General features: G+C 33.9%; 1 long non-coding RNA gene across 4 annotated transcripts in view; it reads left to right on the forward strand.

Moving 5' to 3' along the window:
* LOC142333035 (uncharacterized) overlaps positions 1-18,069 on the forward strand; it is a 127,239-nt gene that overhangs the window by 38,362 nt on the left and 70,808 nt on the right. For 2 of the 4 annotated variants that reach the window (XR_012758496.1, XR_012758494.1), the window contains exon 2: positions 11,542-11,834. This is a non-coding gene — a long non-coding RNA (uncharacterized LOC142333035). Of the gene's footprint in view, positions 1-11,541; positions 11,945-12,000; positions 12,099-18,069 lie in introns of those variants that run through there. The other 2 variants (XR_012758495.1, XR_012758497.1) reach the window with 2 other exon arrangements.

Below are 18,069 nucleotides of genomic sequence, written 5' to 3' on the forward strand. Positions count from 1 at the left end.
AGATGCCTGGCTTCTCTGCAGCGTAGACATTATGACACTGTGCTGTTACTCTGTAACCTGGTATACATAAATAAATAAATAAATCTTGAACAATATGTAAATATAATTTTTACTTCCTTGTACGAAGTAACGGATATATTGTAATTGCTAAAAATTACTGTTTTCAGTTTTCAACGGAAATATTCATTATGACCATCCCTGAATCCATTTTGACTAGTTTCGGCGTGACTGTACGTATGCATCACGTATAGCTCAAAAACGATTAATCATAGGAAGTTAAAATTTTGGATTTAGGACTGTTGTAACATCTATTCGTGCACCTCCCCTTTTGATTGCAGTCGACTAGACTAAAAGTGTCCAAAAAGCCCAAAATCTAAAAACTTTAGACTTTTTTACTGCAGTAATAAGCCCTTATTAAGTGCTTTACAACGATATATCATAAGCGGTACTTATTTTCATCGGTTCCAGAGTTATAACCAAACAAAATATTAATGAAATATTTGGGTCTTACAAGAGGAAGGCATGTCTGTTCGAATCCGACTTCATTTCCTTACTTTTTTTTAAATTTAAATATATTGATTTATTAATAATTATTAACCTCCGATTAAAAAAAAAAATCAGAAGTTACTGGTGAAATAAAATTTGATGTACTTTTCATTTTAATTCAAAAATTTATACATAGGTTAATAATTATTATTAAATCACTATATTAAAGTTAAAAAAAATTTTTTTTTTGTATATATATGTGGGCGGATTCGAATCGATGTGTGCATGGTTACGGATCCGACACGTTCTCACTTACACCACATGAGCGACGTGAAACAAAATTAATATATTAACTAATATAAAATGCTGATACGGACATCACAAAAAATGTGATGCAATACCACATTGCATTGTGGTGGACACCACGTCCACCACAATGCAATTGTGGAACTGTCCACTTTATTAATGAAATGGAGGATCGTATGTTATTTTAAAATGAAATAAGTTTAAATGAAATGCAGCAAAATATTTGTATATGTAATTAAATAGGCGTACAAGGAAGTCATGTGGTGTCCACATCAGATTTTTTATTTATTTTATTTTAACAGATTTATTAACTTCATGACACTATATATTAATTGATTGTTGCATTTGTTCAAGCCAAATAATTTTTATTTACAATTATATAAATTTTAGTTAACACTTAATTTTATTGTATTATTTTCATTTTAAAATCTTTTTTGACGTAAGGGACAGCTCCGGAAAAGTTTAGCAATATTTTTCCGACTTTTATTATATAAAACGTTTACTGATACGTACAAAAAAAAATCTAGTATTATGGAAATATTTTTTCGAAATACTTCGTAATGCTTAATACGGAGAAACACTGATGTTTGTTACTATGCATTCTTATACCATTCATCTGATTGCGATGAAACTTTGGTGAGTTTTGCGCACGTCCGAAAAAATTTCTGAATTAGTTTAGACTCGCTAGGTGGCGCCTGGGGTCGAGATATTTCGAAAAATTGTATTTATGAGTCGATTTGACTCATATTCAGAATATGATTTGCTTACACGGATAGAAATATTTCTGCGAAAAACGGACCCGATAGATGGAGCTTGGGGTAGAGATATTTGGAGAAATTGCATTTATGGTTCGATTTGTTTCGTATTCAGAATATGAAACAAATATATTTGTTTCATATTGTCTTCTATATATACTATATATATATATATATATATATAGAAGGCAATGTTCGTATGTGTGTCCACTATAGACTAAAAAACGTCTGAACCGATTTACGCGTGGGTTTTTGCAAAATTGTCCTCGTTGTCCGGAGAAGGTTTAAAGCTATTGAAATCCTCGATCTGACCAATAGAAAGAAAGTTAGGGTATTTTAAATAGACTACTGTGTTTAGTTTGAATTAAATCCGATAGGTAGTGCTGTTTTTTTGCCAATTGGATTTATCTACATTCTGACTTTTATTAAATGAAAGGTTAAATTTTGTGAAGTTCCGTAATGTTCAGTTTTTTTAATGTTTTATCAAACACAAAATTGTGTTCATTTAATCTATATATATATAATATATATATATTCAAATCTAGCAATAGCGAAGCATTGCCGGATTTGCTAGTGTATGTATATAATAAAGAAATGATTAAAACCCAGCATCCGGTCGAGAATTAGTGTTTAAAAACATTCAGTTCTAATTGAGAACGTAATTTTGGTGTCTGTTAAAATTACTTCGTATTTCTTTAACTTAATAAAACTAGGTATAAATGTTTAATTAAATCAGAAATTAAGTAAATTAGGAGACTGAAATAATATTAACGTTAATAAAATTTAAAAAGATTATTTTTTTATACGTACGTGCGGTGCGCGCATAAAAATCGGAATCGATATGATGACAAAAGAATAAACAAGCAAAATCGCAAATCAGTGCAATACGTAAACTGTCAAGGGCGGATCAGAAGTCAAGAGGGTGGGATTTGGTCACAATTAAGGGTAGTTTAAAGGGGGATCGTGAGCCAGAGCGGTTCAGAATGAGAAATAGGCGATGGTTTAGGGGAAGGCGCGGCAGCGGCAGCGGCGGTTGTCGGAGGCTTCGGTCGGGTTCTAAAAAGCTAATCGGATAATATTCAGTGACTTGATACGAGACACACTCCGTTTGGCTTATATACGCCTGTACACGTGCAAACTTACACACACACGCACATACACACACACAAACTCACGCGCGCACATAAATATAACTGTGATAAGCTGATAAGGGGTTTGAATGAATAGCAATCATCTTTATCTTTTAAAATACAGCCGCAATGACTTTTCGTATACGCTTAATCTTCTGATAAGGATTTTGCATCCATCGTATATTGACGTCATACTCACTCCCTAAAAAAAAAAAAAATATTTTTAACATTTTTATGAACGTATAAAAAAACGAAATGTATTCTGAAATTCTCTCTTAAGCAAAATATACCGAATATCAGTCGATGTATTTATATGACTTTATTAACAACAAAATTTTCGGCAATGAATTGCATAATGCGACCATTTTAAACTCTATTTGTATTTTTATGATGAAATAATTCATTTTTATTGAAAATCAATAACCAAAGTTATGAATTCTTTTTTTTTACTTTTTAATGAAAAAATTATTATTTCTAATTTTATGATACATATTAAGTAAATAATTACAAAAAAAAAATTATTTCTACACTTCTGGAAGACTTAATGAAAGTTAACTTGTTCAACTTTCAACTAATAGTTGGAATATTGTTTTCTGTTCGTGAAAAATGAAAAATTCTTCCCGTACTCTAGGAGAAACATTCGGATAAAATTAATTTTTATGGAAATATTCTCGAAGTAGTGTCAATAAATTAAAAAAATCTGATTTTGTGGACACCACATGACTTGCTCGTACGCTTTTTAAATTACATATACGAATATTTTTTTTAAATGAAAACTAAATAAAACTTTATTTCATTAATAACTTGTGATATTTTTTTTTATTGCTATTATTGAATTATTATTTATTGTATTTTTTTTTTTACAATCAGAGGTTAATAATTATTAATAAATCATCATATTTTAATTTTAAAAAAGTCGAATTTGAACCGATGTGCTTTCCCCTTAAAAGATCCAAAAATTTTATTAATTAAAATGTTATGTGGCTATAACTCTGGAACCGATGAAAATAAGTACCACTTATGATGTATAGTTGAAAAGCTCTCGATGAGGGCTTATTACTAAAGGTAAGAAAAAATCAAAAATCCAAATCGTTTGGATTTTGGGCTTTTGTGTACACTTTTGGTCCAGTAGATTGCGATCAAAATCATTCGAGGTGTTCATCTCGATTCCCCCCCGAGGGGAGAAGATCCCGCCTCGTAGCGTGTCCGGTCGCTACACCACCCCCTCCGTTCATAGCCAGTAGCGTCTTAACGGAGTACATATTCTCACCCTCAAACTGATTGCGCACCACAGCTTTCAGTTCAGGCCCGGCAGATATGCCACCGATGCAGATGTCCCTCGGGGCATCTGCATCGGTAAAATTCACCCCGATAGTAGTTTTAAGTTTATGCCTTCTGAATGCAGACAACGGACACCTGCAGCTACCACGTCGCCCTCAGGAACAAAGCTAGAAGCCTAACCGCGGAATGAAGACCCCGCGCCTAGCCCTAACTATTAAAGAGCCAATTTACTGAGTGTCTTAGATCCGAGCTATCAGCCTCTATAACAAAACTTTCCCACTAAAAGTAACACAGCGAAATTTAGTCCTAGTTCCCTTAAGAACCTCGCTTAATACTCGAAATGAGTTTCTTAACTGACTCCGCTCTGGTCTGCCCGGGAGAGGATAATTAACGCCTTCTCCCACACAGCTCCATCGCGGAGTCCCGCGTGACATTCACCATCTTTCGTAACCGCCGCCGAAACGTCGCTGCATACCACCGAAGCGGCACCCAGAGACGCCCCGCCGACGGTGTCGTTTGCTCACAAAGTGCCCCCGTCGAAGCGCGACCGCACCCCCCGGGAGTCGAGGTGCACAGCTAGATGTTACAACTAGATGTTAAATCCAAAATTTCAACATCCTACGACTAATTATTTTGAGTTATACGAGATACAGACGTCACGCCGAAACTAATCAAAGCGGATTCACGGGTTGTCAAAATGTATATTTCTGTTGAAATCTGAAATTCTTTCGCGAAAAAATTTCGCTTGTACTTTTGGCAGATTGGTATAGTCGCGAGGCTTTAACACACCAGGTACAGAGTCGACCGGGGGATCAAGTTGCGAGATCCGGCCAGACAGAGTTACTTTTTTACACTTTAAATATTATTCATTTTACGCCGAACCGGTGGCAGTCCGTACTTGCGGGTTGTCGTTCATTCGTTGATGAGGCATGAGGGACTCCTTAAGGTCTACGCTTACCCGGTCCTTTTGCGGGCCCGTTACTTTGTCCCGTAATGACAGCAGCATGTCCCAGATATAATACCTTCATATATATATATATAAAATACCTTCATGGCGGGTACCGGGGCATGATGTTTTTAGGGGGGGGGGGTTAGTGAGCTTTTGGCGGAAAACCTCACACACTCAGTAGTACGGGCTGCTGGGCGTCTAACAACAGATTTTTCCTTCTCCCGCGGAAAGAAAATAAAGAATTGATTTTAGTTAATTCTACCGCTTACCTGTGACGTCACAACATAGTATAACAGCATTTTTTTGGGGTGGCGGTGTGATTTTGCAAAAAAAATTTTTGCACATATTGTTATTTTTTAATTCTTAAAAATGTGCGTAACAAAAATTTGACTTTAATTAGGCGAAATCTGGAGATACTAAGGGTGACCTTGCTCTACAGCCTCACCCTTTTGACCTTTCAAATTGAACACTTAACGACATCAATTCCCCATATATAGAAGTGATCTAAACAAGTTTGGTCAAAATCGGTTCAGTAGTTCTGGAAATATAAGGTGATTTAGAGGTCAACAGTGAACACGGACGCGTACATACGAGTATTAACATCCGGAAAATTTCCATCCGGTTTTTTGGGTTCCGTAGGTGTCAAAACGAGAAGATCCGGTGAAAACCACATATGTCCAAATTGGATTTATTACAGTATTTTACCACCTAGACCTACAGTCTGCTACATCGTTATCTAGATGGGAAAGTAAAAATTGCATTTCAAGATCGTATTTATATTTTCGAGTTGAATACCACGAAATGCATCTTATTTTTCCGTTAATGCAAAATGTTGCATTTAAATCGACTAATTCGAGATCCGTTTAGAATCATTAATTAATAGAATCAAGCTTTATTACACAATGCATATTTAATGTTGAAAAGTACCAGTATTACACAAGGTGGAATGTAGTGTTTTCATTGTTTGAGAATATTGCATATCGGTAATTATTTTCTAGGCTTTAAAAGCTTAAATTGGATGTTATGATTTTAACACTCCGCTGTAATTTGCTGAAAGGTCGGATAATTAACCGTGTATTTGCTCAATAGAAATAAGATTTAAGTTAACAATATTAGTACAACTGGAAGTAGTAGGGGGACGGATAAGAAGAAAATGAGATAAAGATAAATAGAAGTATAAAACGTAGAGACAAAAGCGAAGATTATTTTTCTTTATTTTATTTATTTATTTTTATTTTATTTTTTAGAAGAGGATGAAGTTAGGCGAGGGAGGAGGTTAGCGATCAGATGGATTGACGGTTGCGACGCCGGGGGAAGCGGGTGGCGGGATAACGGTTGATATTGCAAGAGGTTGTCAGGGGAACTTGGTAAAATAGGAGAGGGGAAGGTACGGGAGAGGAGGCGAACTATGTTAAGATTGATCGTAGAGGAGGGGAAAGATATCTGCAGAATAGAGATAGTAACCATGGCGACCGGGCTATACGACTAAAGAAAAGAGATAGAGTATCTGACGGAGAGAGAGAGAACGATCGTGAAAGACAGTGACGGGAGAAACAGCGAAAGAGATAGAGAGATTTTAGATCGAGAAAGACGTAACTTTCAGCTCTGAAAACAACCTATCATCGTTAACGAAACAAACTTCAACTTATTTAACTTTTAAGAAACTTTATTAATCTTCAAATCGCCTAGGCTTTTAGGCCACCAGTATATTTCATTTTTAAACTTTTCAACTTTAATATTAAAGAAGTTACGGATAAGCCGCCTAAATTCTGTATAATACAAAATCTATTAATATTACTTGTACTCAATGCGTAGACCTACAACATAATTTGTGGATTTATATTAAAATCTTTTTATTACATAATACTCGCATCGATATTAATCGATTAATATAGATATAATAATATTAAATATATTGTACCTACAAATAATTATTTGTTAATGGAAACATGATATCAACAAAATCTCTTTCAGATATATTATTATTTGCTTAATCATTTTCCTTGGTAGTAATCATATCCTACTAAAGAGCATTTGTTTGCGCGCGCGTGCGTATGTCCTTTCTCCTTAGCCGAAATAAAAACTTAGTCCGTCAAACAACCATATGATTTAATTTTAAATGTTTATAAACAATAAGTAAGAAGAAGCAACACCAACAAATAAGAGCAATAAGAAAGAACATGATTGAACATACTGTTCGTAAAAAATCATAAGATTTTTTTTTTCTTGAATGTTTTTAATAATAAATAAGAACAGTAATAATAATTATAAAATAAATTTTATTACCGTAATTCATTCATGCAGTATCGTAGCAGATGTTAAAACAACTATTTTCGATAAAAATAAATCGATACTAAAAATACTATCGATTATCCATTTAGAATCGTTATATGATATTTTTATTTTTGGCCTTGTAGGAAAATTTAAACATACATATAGGCAAAACTCGTGGGTCAGTTCAAATGGTAAACAATAATAAAAATAGAATAATTTTAAATTCTATATATCCTCCTTAGGGATTTATTGATTTCTAAATAAATTTCCAAATAGAGACTGCAGTATGATTTTGGCTTGCACTTTGGCAAGCTTAACGACACTGCAGTTTCCTGTGTAATTAACTTTTTATATGACGATTAATAAATCTCAAACGTAAATTTTTGAATTGGTTAGTATCGATTTGAAAAGAGAAGTTTTTGGGTTAAGGGAAGTTGTTTGTTGCGTTATCAAGAGTAAAAGCGTGGAGTGGTGTGAAAGTGAAATCGTCTCCAGAGCGTAGATATAAACGAGTGAAAAATGTTGTGTTTAGGTAAATTTTGGACAGGTCTATATTGAGAAGTGGAACAGTGATTTTTTTGTTTATTGAAGAGAAGAGTTTAAAAGTTCAAGCGGATATTTTGTTTTAAAGTTATTTTGGTTTTACAAAGCACGATGATGGTAACCCACCCTAAAATTTGTTTCTTAATGAGGAAAGGTGTCCTTTTTTCGGTTTTCATCATTAAAAAAGAGGAAGATTTTTATGTAAGAGGTAAACAATTTTGGACACCTTTCCTGTTTAGCCTCCGGAATTACCGTTCAGGTATTAGTTGAGAGGATGATATGTATGTGTGTAAATGAAGTGTAGTCTTGTACAGTCTCAGTTCGACCATTTCTGAGAGATGTATGATTAATTGAAACCCAACCGCTAAAGAACACCGGTATCCACGATCTAGTATTCAAATCCGTATAAAAGTAACTTCCTTTACTAGGACTTGAATACCGGAATTCTCGACTTGCAAATCAGCTGATTTTGGAAGACGCGTTAACCACTAACCCGGTGGGTTAAGTTTGGAGATCTAATAATACTATTCCGGATGCCGCCCGCCAGGGCAACCCGTCCGGAGGGCCAAGTAAAGGAAAATTTATTTTATTAAAATAAAACTAGTAAATGATTTTTGTTTGAGGAGGACAAAGCGTGAGATTAAATTTAAAAAAAATTAATGTTCTTTAATAGAAGAATACTTTATTCCAATTATATTGCAATTAAATATTATACAAAAATATAATTTTTTCTTCACGATATTAAAACAAATTATACCTGCAATAATCGGGATCGATCAAGGAGAACTGTGGGGGAAAAGGTTTTTCAGAGGGTCATTTAAAAATATTTTTTTTTTTGTCTTCAGTTATTTGACTGGTTGATGCAGCTCTCCAAGATTCCCTATCTAGTGCTAGTCGTTTCATTTCAGTATACCCTCTACATCCTACATCCCTAACAATTTGTTTTACATATTCTAAACGTGGCCTGCCTACACAATTTTTCCCTTCTACCTGTCCTTCCAATATTAAAGCGACTATTCCAGGATGCCTTGTATATGGCCTATAAGTCTGTCTCTTCTTTTAACTATATTTTTCCAAATGCTTCTTTCTTCATCTATTTGCCGCAATACCTCTTCATTTGTCACTTTATCCACCCATCTGATTTTTAACATTCTCCTATAGCACCGCATTTCAAAAGCTTCCAATCTTTTCTTCTCATATACTCCGATCGTCCAAGTTTCACTTCCATATAAAGCGACACTCCAAACATACACTTTCTAAAATCTTTTCCTGACATTTAAATTAATTTTTGATGTAAACAAATTATATTTCTTACTGAAGGTTCGTTTAGCTTGTGCTATTCGGCATTTTATATCGCTCCTGCTTCGTCCATCTTTAGTAATTCTACGTCCCAAATAACAAAATTCTTCTACCTCCATAATCTTTTCTCCTCCGATTTTCACATTCAGCGGTCTATCTTTGTTATTTCTATTACATTTCATTACTTTTGTTTGGTTCTTGTTTATTTTCACGCGATAGTTCTGGCGTAGGACGTCATCTATGCCGTTCATTGTTTCTTCTAAATCCTTTTTACTCTCGGCTAGAATTACTATATCATCAGCAAATCGTAGCATCTTTATCTTTTCACCTTGTACTGTTACTCCCCATCTAAATTGTTCTTTAACATCATTAACTGCTAGTTCCATGTAAAGATTAAAAAGTAACGGAGATAGGGAACATCCTTGTCGGACTCCCTTTCTTATTACGGCTTCTTTCTTATGTTCTTCAATTGTTACAGTTGCTGTTTGGTTCCTGTACATGTTAGCAATTGTTCTTCTATCTCTGTATTTGAACCCTAATTTTTTAAAAATGCTGAACATTTTATTCCAGTCTACGTTATCGAATGCCTTTTCTAGGTCTATAAATGCCAAGTATGTTGGTTTGTTTTTCTTTAATCTTCCTTTTACTATTAATCTGAGGCCTAAAATTGCTTCCCTTGTCCCTATACTTTTCCTGAAACCAAATTGGTCTTCTCCTAACACTTCCTCCACTCCCCTCTCAATTCTTCTGTATAGAATTCTAGTTAAGATTTTTCATGCATGACTAGTTAAACTAATTGTTCTGTATTCTTCACTAAAAATATATATAAAATTAAATAAAAAAAGTTTATTAATATGCTTGTTAATTCGTTATAATTATATAAAATAATAATAATAATGCAATTGTGCGAAAATAATAAATACGTAAACAAAAACTGTATAGAATATGTTAACAATTTTTAAGTGTTAATCGATAAACATTACAATACGTAATTAAATCAACGTTAAATGAATATTCATAAAATTGAGTTTTATCAAATTAATATTATTTAAAAATTCATAGATATAAAAGTAATTTTTGTATCGGAAGATTTTAATTTTAACAGTTGAAACGATCGATTTTAATTTGTTAAAAATGTAGACCGAAGCAGATACTTAATAATACTAATAGACACCTGATTAATCTATTGATTTTATTAACTATTTATTTTTACATTTTTTGCATTAACATAATTTTTGTCTATTAATATTGGATTGTAACAATGTTTCTTTGTGTTGCTGCTCTGATTAAGGATTTCATACGGTTTTTACAGGAAAAAAACTCGACAGTTGTTTTTATGGGTATAAAAAACCACACCTACTTGTTTGTGGTGTGGTCTATTGTTAAATGTTATATATAATTATTTAAATGAATAATTAATTGAAAAAAGAAAAAACCGCTTCTCTTTTTATTTAGCGGTTCGCTTCGTAATGTTAGCGGTTAACTAAAAATTAGTAAAACCACTGTCCACGATTTTATTCGAAACAGATGGAAACTTCGTGCTTATAAAGTCTAGTTATTCCATCAAATTGATCCTAACGATAAGCCACAAAGAGTTCAATTTGTAACTACCGCGTTAGACTTTATTCCTGCCGACGGAAACTTACTGCAGCGCATTTGATTTTTTTCACGAAACATTCCCCCCGCCGTGTGAACCGTTTCGGTCACGAGACCGCTCCCTCCGTTCCTAGCTCTGATGGGCTTTACCGGAGGTTTTCTTTTAGACACTCTACAACTGATACGCATCACAATCATCAGTTTTGCCTCCCTCACGATGCCACCGATGCAAACGCTCTGCAGATATTTTCATCAACGTATTTACACAACCTACTATCGCCTTTGTATGGCCGCTTGCAACCACGACCACCTACCGTAACTTACAACCCTCAACTATCCCTCAACCCTCAACTATCAAATTAGCCGATTTGCGGAAGCGCGATCCCCGCGTCTTCCTCTAACAATAAAGCTTACGCACAAAAACTATTCATACATCTTAACTTCAGTTAGATTATGCACTCAGATCGTTACTTGATCGGGTCTTTAAACATCAAAACTACTATCCTCATGCCAGCAAAACAAGTGTTGATAGCAACGACGACAGTTTTGTCCTATAATTAAATTTACTCAAGTCCTCTTGATTTATTTAAAAATCAAGAAACTGATGATTTTTTATATAACAGCATTTTATATGTTCATGAAGTTGTGAATCGCCTCAGAAAATCCACACGAATCTGTGGAATTTGTCCACAACCGTCTTAAAGTGAATGTCTGGTACTATATGCATAATCGAATTTTTGGGTCATTTTTTTTTTCTTTGGTAAACCGTTACGTTCAAAGTAACGTGGATACTTAGCACATTTCGAAATATGCTTTTCGTATAAAAATTCATTTATACGGAAAAGTAATCATATTTCCGTAGAAAGCAAAAATATGGAAAATTCCCTTATTTTTAATCTACATTTATTTGTATTTTCAACAGATTGCAGCTCCTTGACATCATACAGAAATAGTGCGGACTGCGCTCAAGAAATGTTCCTAGAAGGCCGGATAGATAGAGAAGCTCCCACCGCTTGGCCAACCGCAAAGATGCCGATGGGTTTTTTTCTTTTGGGCCTTCGTAAAAGACGTCGTACATCAAGAAAAATCCTCGAAAAAACTCGACTACCTGTGCCAAAGTATAACAGCAGCTTTGGAAGATGTAGACACGGAATGAAATGAGTTATCGTTTAATATCAGAGTTGGTAACGGTGCTATATTGAGTTACATTAAAAGGTAAAAAAAAAATCATTTGACTTTTTACTTTGATATAATAAAATACATACATCTGTAATTATGAATGTAATAAAGAAATGTTATTTAAAACAGCTTACACTTGGTATATCTTGTACAAAAGTTTGTGATTATAATTTTTTTTAGTATATGCAATTTATGCTTTCAGATAATGACTGAAACTGCTGTCAGACACGAAGAGAAAAATATTTCATATCGTACTTTAAAAGTGGAATATTTTATCTGAATGTATTTTATTATACACCGATACTGAATTAAAAGATTCAATAATTTTTTTAATTTTGAAACACCCCCACCTCTATTTTTAAACCCGTGATTGTTTGCTGAAACAACAGCATAAGTTTGGAGGATTTAACAATTTAAGTCGTACTCTTTATGAATATATTGTCGCGTGTTCGCGGCTCGATCAGGGTATTGAGACGTTGGCAATTGAAAATGTTTATAAAATTACAATTTATTAATTAAAAAAACATAAGTGAAACAAGACAAATCAATAATAATGACAACAGCAATACTAATAAGCGACAATAATGAAAAATAGTAAATAAACAAATATTAATCATAGCAATCACAACTACAACAATCGTAACAATAATAATAAACCGTGATTACATACAAAACAGAATTTAAAGTAATCCTCAGGATTTATTCACAGGAAGATAAATAATGAAAAGCAGAATTCAGTCCCATTGACAAAAGACATTAGCATGACCGCTAGTTTTAACACTAACTTGTCATGTATTAACAATATTAACAACTATAGTACAATAGATAAGACAAGTATAAAGTTCTTTTACTGCAAATACCTTTGCTGTTCACAAATAATACTACTCTAATAATTTATGAATTAAATTTTAGTGCATTATTTCTTTCATTTATAGCCTTATACGTAGTAACTCGCCGAACCATTTCTTGTTTTCGTGTACTGGAATTACTCGTGGCGTCACCTTAGTTGCATCGAACCTGCACTCGAAATTCGTTCCATAACGTCTCGCGTAGATTCGTTTTGTAGTACTGATTTTTAACCGGTCTTCTCAGGAGTATTTGTACTTTTATCCTGTTTACATGCCGGACCGGACCCGTCTGGAAGTGCGAGAACCATCGACCAAGCCTTTTCGTTCTCTTGCATTCCTAACCTTGGTCCGGTAACTCTTCTCACGGAACTAACATCTGTTTAGCGGGTCAGTGGACAATGTTACAAAAGACTATTGTTAAACGGACCTGTTACCTTTACTAAAATGGTTTATTTTAGCCCCTTTTTGGATTCCTCCTGTTATTATACAGGGTTATCATAAAAGAATGGTGCGGTTTTGAACATGGATTACATTAAAACAATTACTTACAGTTTATGTTTTTTATTTTTCAAATTTGTCGTCTCAAACATTTTTTTACATAATTAATAAATTTCAATATGTGCCCCCTTAGTCGCTCGACAAATGTCCAAACGATACTCAACTTCTCTTCAAACATTAGTTAACATTTCTTTGATAATAGTTGTCATTGCTTCATTAATCCGGTTTTTTTAAGCGGTTTAGGTCGCGAATTTTTTGTGTATAAACAACTGTTTTGATGTACCCCCACAAGAAAAAATCGCAAGGTGTCAGGTCTGGACTCCTTGGAGGCCAAAGTACGGGTCCTTGCCGGCCTATCCATCGATCTCCAAATTTTTCGTTCAAAGCGTCCGTGACCGATGCATTGAAGTGCAGGGGAGCACCATCTTGTTGGAAATGAAGTCGATGAATGTTTTCGAGTTCATCCGGCTGAGGAAAGCAATAATCGGTTAACATGTCAAGATACGCTCTTCCATTAATTGTTTTTTCAGCAAAGAAGAAAGGCCCTATTACACGATTTTTCATCACACTACACCAAACATTAACTTTAAGCAAATCGCGTTGTTTCTCGATAATTGCATGTGGGTTTTCAGAGCCCCATATTCGTGAATTGTGTCTGTTAACGCATCCAATCACATGGAATGTAGCTTCGTCTGTAAAAATTATTTCGTCTAAAAATGATTCGTTTTCACTTATTCTGTCCGACATTTCAACCGCGAAATTGTAACGTTTTACACCATCATCGGGTTTCAATTCCTACAGTATCTGGATTTTATAAGCGTGTAATTTCAGTTTTTTATGTAAAACTTTGTGAACTGTTGATTTTGGAATACCTAATTCGACGCTTTGACGGGAGATGGACTTCCCAGGACTTCTAATTGCCGATCGTCTAATTAGTTCAACCGTTTCTTCTGGTACACTTGGTCTGCCGGTTGATTTCTGTTTCTTAACCGATCCGGTTTCTTCGAATCGTTTGAACCAACGTGTTATGTTATTTTTGTGCGGTGGATCTCTTCCGAATTCACGTCGAAACGCACGTTGAACTAAAATTACGGATTTTAATTCAACCATCAATAAAGCACACTTTGCTTTGTCTTTATCCGAGAACATAGTAACTCGCTAAACTCACTGCATCAACAATACACGAACTGACGTTGTGGTTACAACTGCTGATAAACAAACTTTAGGTTGGAGGCTTTCAGGGATACCAATATATCTAGAAATTTCCCTACAATCTTCCTATGAATTACTGAAACCGCACCATTATTTTATGATAACCCTTTATTTTCTGCTATTTTCTTCTTAATCGGCAGGAATCCGTTACTCGGGTCCGTTATACCGGTCTTGTTACAATATCAACATAAGATCAGTCGGTTGAGTTTAATTTTTAGATTTTAATTTTTCCGCTATTTGGGGTCCCTTGGCACATTTTCTAAACTTTGAATCGCCTAAAACACCCGATCAGAAGTCAGTACTCGCAAGACTTTGCGAGTTTCATCAAATTCGGTCGGGTGACTTAATATTCGAACAGATAGACAGAGTTTCCCAAACTTATTTTTCTCATAGACCACTTTCAAAATTTTGCTGGTTCCGGTGGACCCCCTGCAGCTACATTTCTACCATATTTCCAGGACGGAAAATGTGAAGATTAGATCTAACTATGAAAATTTGCGTTACGGCTGAGTTCCACGAACTAACAGCTTCCGAAAAAAAGTGAGAATTGATCGGTTAATTTTTGATTGAATGTGCTGTGAGTGGATGTCAAAAAAGTAAAGTTGGCCGATCAAAAAAAAATGCTTCCATCCAACGTTACATTTTTGACATCTACTCACAGCACAAGAAAGCAATCGATTCTCACTTATTTTATTTAGAAAACTTCCCGTTCAGAGTGGTAAAAAGCAAAAGAAAAATAGTATATTTGTTTGTGTTATATTTATTCAAATATGTAATCATTACGGTATTAATTATTATTGTTATCATGTTGCAATGTAATATAATAAAATTGTCGTAATATAATTAAAATTAAACATTAATAACGTAATGTAACTTCTACAATGACAATCACAAAATAGTTACAAATTTAATGGGAGGGATGTACTTGATGAATTGACAGCAAATTATCAATATTTGGCTTCAGTTTTGTTAGGAATAAGCGCAAATCTCCCCGTTCTGTGATATTGAATCTGCTCCTTTTTTTTTGGTAAAAGGTTTATAACGACACTAAAACTTTTTTGGTCAAAACATTATCTGCCTAGATTGATACGCAAAGTCAAGCCAACATTTTAGTTCTTCACTATCGAAACCAGATGAATTTTCCTGGACCCCCGCTTACGAATTGTGAACCCCCATTTTTTTGTCACGCCAACGTAGACCCCCCGTCGAGTCTCCCGTGGGCCCCCGGGGGGTCCACCTTGACCACTTTGGGAATCAATGAGATAGACAAACAATATATTTGTTTTTATTACTATACTATTTTCGAGTATGATGAATTAAAAAGTTTTTTACAATTAATTTTAAAAAATTTTCTTGTTTACTGTATTACAAAATAGCTGTTTATTATACCTCTAATATGATCAACGTAATTAAAATTATTTATTACATATTTAATGGTTTCTGAAAGTTTTTTTTTACAATTCTCTTTTTGTCATCGTTATGTGGCATTCTTTTACAATTTTCTATTTGCATTCTCTCTATTTTATAAACGCCAATTATTTTGTTATTATTATATTTATTTTTATTAATTAATACATTTAATTAATTGTTTGGTTTTAAACAGGTTTTATAGCTAGTTAAATGGGATTTTGTTTCTAATTTATATTTTTCATTATAATTTACAGGAGTATAATTTTTTTTTTCTTTTAATGTTGCGTTTTCGACTATTAGGAACTACAGAAATATAAATTATTTTTTCTTCTTTTTTTCCTTTCCATCCTTACTTTATTTTCAAGCAGTGAACCCGTCTTACTTCTTCTTTTCATTCCTTTCTTATGTTCTTTCTTCCTTCTTCAAGAACATTTTCATTATAAATTTTTTCTTTAAACTTCATTATATCCTGACAGTCCTCTTTTACCGTTGTATTTTGAAGTTTCTCTTTTATCTGCTTTATGAAGCCTACAAAAATAAAATAATTAAATTACCATTTAACAAAAAAAAAATACGTAATATTAAAATAAATAAATTTTAATCTACAACAAACTTCAAAAGAACAAAACAGAAAAGGGTAATCTAAGTTTGTGGTTCTTTTTCTCGACATCGTTGTGATAAATTGATATATTTATGTTGAAGGAGTTATTTACCTGTTGTAACTATATTTTAATTTTTGTATTTTTTTAAGGTGTTTATATTTTAAGGTTTTTTACTTTAGTTTATATTTAATTGAATTTAATATTATATTTTACTTTAGTGTGATTTCAAGTTATATTGCTTGAAGTTTATTAACTTAAATTTTATCTCAAAATTTAGTTATTGTCGGGTTTAAAATAAAATATATAATTGTTAAGATTTTTCCTGTTAGCATATATGGCTCTTCTACTGGTCGTGTACTTCTTATATTTTATTTTGTTACTTCGTCGTTTATCTTTTTCTTATTGTATTTGATTTGTTTTTTATCATTTTTTTATTAAATTTTATATTTGTTTGCTTTTTAGTTTACAAAATTTGTTTTCTTGATTTTTTTTTTTTGGATTCATTCTAAACACGTGTCCGACAAGTTTTAATCTTGTTTTTATAATTGCGGTTTCCAAATTTTCTTGAGACTTATAAATTTTTTTTATTTGATTTTAGTCTGTATCCTTCAGTTTTTCTAGGATCGTAGATTTTCCTTTCGATTACGAGGAAATTTTATAACCCGTTCAGATTAGCTGTATCGATTCCTTATACTATCACCTATCTGACTACAGTGTTGTAGTGCTAAATGTATTTTGCGTTTATAGAAAGATTATTTTTTTATTATAGATTTGTTGTTTTATTATAAAGAGCCTATGTGTGCCCACACCCTACCGCTAAAACTCATGTCTCACCGCCCCTTACCGCTGAGGTTGTTCCTGCTTTCTAATATTGCGCAACCTCAGTGGGTGCCTTGCCTGAAACTTCCGGGGGACTCCGCAGGATCCGGCTATGCCGTGCCTCACGGAGGTCCCCTCGGTCGGCCGGGACTCGGTCCTTTGTTATTGCCATGCCTCTAATCGTCACGCTACTGTGAGGTTGAGCTCCGGCCGGGATTCGGTCTTTTGTTTTCCCGGAGCACAAGGGGTCCCTGGTCGCTCATCAAAAGCGGCGTACCTCGGCTAGCCCAATCTCCTGAGTAGGGCTGCCCTCAGAAATTCCTACCTAACAGTTCCTACTCGCCGTTCCATTCTCTGGTCTCCCTTTCTTTAGTGCCGATAATTTTAGTTACCGTGTTTACCGTTAATTCCAAATTACACCTTTCTGTCATCGCGAACCTTACAGTCTTCCGGTGTTAGCCTTGCCAAACCCAGATTTTATGTGACTTCGTCCAATCTATTACACTTGTAAATCGTATGTTTGGTCGAATCAAACGCCTTGCAATATCTGCATGTTCGGGATTCACGCTTGCCAAAATTAAAAAGAAATAACTGTTAGTAATAAAGAATCTTTTGAAACGGTTTAACATTATTTATCTGCAGTTCTCTTTTCGCCGATATTCGGTAAATTAGTTAATAAATAGTAATTTATTCAGATGTAAAAAATTATACATTACAGACATCGCGTTAGGGACGGTTAGGGTTAATATTTCTCGAATATAGAAAAAAAGCGAGAAGAAGGAACCCATGGAAAACAATTGATCAGAGCCGGGTCAGTAAATAAAAAATCTGTTGTAGACACCACATGATTTCCTTGTACGGCTTTTAAATTACATATACACA

The sequence above is a fragment of the Lycorma delicatula genome, chromosome 12 (assembly GCF_047948215.1).
Source record: "Lycorma delicatula isolate Av1 chromosome 12, ASM4794821v1, whole genome shotgun sequence".
NCBI lineage: Eukaryota > Metazoa > Arthropoda > Insecta > Hemiptera > Fulgoridae > Lycorma > Lycorma delicatula.